The 2,748-nt window shown below is 40.8% G+C and overlaps 1 long non-coding RNA gene across 1 annotated transcript; it reads left to right on the top strand.

The window, feature by feature from the left end:
- Positions 1 to 417: 417 nt before the first annotated feature.
- LOC146318485 (uncharacterized) lies at positions 418 to 1,786 on the top strand. Its single transcript, XR_014771678.1, has 4 exons — positions 418 to 576; positions 663 to 716; positions 1,009 to 1,050; positions 1,144 to 1,786. It is a non-coding gene; the product is annotated as an uncharacterized LOC146318485 (long non-coding RNA).
- The last annotated feature ends 962 nt before the right edge of the window (positions 1,787 to 2,748 follow it).

The following is a 2,748-nucleotide window of genomic DNA, read 5'->3' on the forward strand; positions in this document are numbered from 1 at the left end:
CTTCTCACAAGCTACAACCCCTAGATCGAAGTGTGTATGGGCCTTTGAAGACCCGTGTGAATGCAGCCATTGACGCATGGTTGAAGAAAAATCCAGGTGTGTGTGTATGCGTGTGTTCTGTATGTGCGTATGAATCTGTGCCTATATATAATATTGATTTTTTTTATTAATCACTTTTCTGGGCTGAAATCTAAAAGAAAAACATTACTTTCTCCACATCAGAACAGAACTCATTTATCTTATGTTGGATATCAATTAAATATTAATTTGTAAATGTTAGAAAAATGTAAGATAATATCTATAAACTATAACTGTGACTGAAAAATGTCTTTAATCTTTTGTTTTGCAGGTAGGACCCTGGGGATCTACGACCCTCCAGCTATTGTGGGAACAGCTCTGCCACATGCTGCCTCATAAAGGCTGGGTTCCGATGTACAGGGATCCATCCATTTAACCAGCTGATCTTCACAGACCAAGATTATTCACCCTGTGCTGTGACAAGACAGGTCTGATCCCTCCAGCTCACACAGGCCAGCTGCATCTGCAAGCGTCTCCACTCTGCGTGCTGTCCTACCTGTAAGTGATGGCTCACGTACTGTTTATCCTACTGGCTGTCTGGCTCTCCTACCATTCCTGTTAAGTGTGTTTTTGCTCCATCTCAGGAGAAGACAACTTAAGGTCCACCCACCTACACTCCTCTGAATGCTGTTGTACCTGTAAGTGAAGGCTCACGTTCTGCTCATCCTACTGGGATAAAGCTATAAACCACTTAAATGTGACATGTAGTGAGTTCATAGATTGACTATTTTATTTTTTAACATTTAGGCTATCATTTAGAAATTTCTGAAAAAAAAAAAAAAATCAGAAAACTTTCATCATAATGACATGCCAGGGTTAAAAGTGGCTAAGGTGATTAATTGATTAATTGTTCAAATGAACAGTATGCTAGGCTAGAATGATTTTGGCCAGTGATGGGCATCCCTAACCACCTACCATTCCTCTTGTCAGGAGGGGACAGATGAAGGTCCATCTACCAGCTTCTCTACTGCTGTGAGTGCTGTCTTTGCTGTTTATGAAGGTTTTATTAATCCTACTGGCTCTCCTACCATCCCTGTTTCTCAGTATTCTGGTGCTCGGTTTCAGGAGTGGACCGATAAAAGTCCATTCACATCAGCTTTTGATCCTGCTGCTGTTAGGCCTTTCCCAAAGGCTGAACCCCGAACAACCACCAACAAGGGGAGAAAAAAGAGGAAGACAGCTATACTGACAGATACACCCACTAAACAGGCCTTGGAGGAGGAGAGAGACAAGAGTTGCACCACGCCGTTCAAAGAAGCACGCTACTAAGAAGAAGCAGGCAGCAACTCCCATGGAAAGGGAAAATCCAGAGTGTCTGGTTTGTGGGGAGGAATTTAGTTCTTCAAAGCCTGGAGAATTTTGGGTGCCGTGTGTGAGCTGCCAGGGGTGGGTCCATGAATTATGCACAGAAGGGGGCCCTACTTATACTTGCCATGATCGTTCTTAGAGGTTGTGTAAGCCATACAAGTTGTATGCCTTCTATTCTCAGGAGCTGGATGGAGGCTCTGTTGTCTTGACTGAGTAAGTAGGCAAAGTTAGGGTTAGAGTGGCAAAAATATAAGTAATTGGCAAGCTACTGTAATCTAAATTGAGAAAAGGAAAACACGGTTCATGCACTTTGTTCTGGTGAGTTTTGTGCACTTTGATCTGTTATAAGCTATAGCTTATTTTAAATAGGCCTGATGTTTTATGTTCATTTTCACACTGACACTTTTTATTTTACGACATTTCAGGACGTTTTAATGTGCCTTTTATTGCAATAGTTATGTTTGTTATGGCTATGCCCTGGTTCTTTCACATATGCAAATGTGATGAATATTGATGCACTTTTGTAATATGACACTGTTAAACAGGGACTATTATGTTTCTATTTTTTCAATAAAACTTGACAGTGGACTGTTTCTACAACAGATAAACTAACTTTGGTATTGCTATAGCTTTATTTGAACCAGCAGGTGTCAGCGGATCAGTAGGCAATTACGCACAGACGTCCCCAAACCATAGTTGCCAATACTGACTACTGACTGTCCAGTCAGAAGTCGCTCAGTTAGCTATATTTTACATGAGAGTGGGTTTGTATAGTATTTTTAAATCTTCCTTCAGTCAAATTCAGTAGCTATGTGGATGTTAGCAATGTATTTTGTCAACAAGGAATTGATGCAACTGTGCCAACTAGTACATCAGGTAAGTTTTATGTTTTTATACATTGCCTTATCACAACTTTTGTTCAAATTCAGTGTCAAACTACGGAGCCCCTAAAGTGTCATGCAGAAAAAAATATATATATGTCGTGTGCACAAGATAGTAAAACGAGCGCAACAGATATGAAAACGTGTGCACGAGATAATAAAACGTGCACACGTTTAAGCTAAATCGTGTGTACGAGATACTAAAACGTGCGCTCAAGATATTAAAACGTGCGCTCGAGATACAATTATTTCCCAGCTTTGACTTGTCCATGCATACGGCTCTCGGTAGTGACCACTTCAGATGTTCACAGTAACACACGCGATACAATGGAGAGAAGAACTCAGCTAATTAACTTTTATTTTCACCTCAGAATGTCATATAATGACATTCTTGTTGCTCTTGCCAGGTGACATAGGATAATCATCAGCAGGAGTACTTTGCTGCGCATACTGAAGAACAATAGGCTCAGCCAACGGAAGG

The sequence above is a fragment of the Lutjanus erythropterus genome, chromosome 12 (assembly GCF_056507025.1).
Source record: "Lutjanus erythropterus isolate fLutEry1 chromosome 12, fLutEry1.hap2, whole genome shotgun sequence".
NCBI classification, from domain to species: Eukaryota; Metazoa; Chordata; class Actinopteri; order Lutjaniformes; family Lutjanidae; genus Lutjanus; species Lutjanus erythropterus.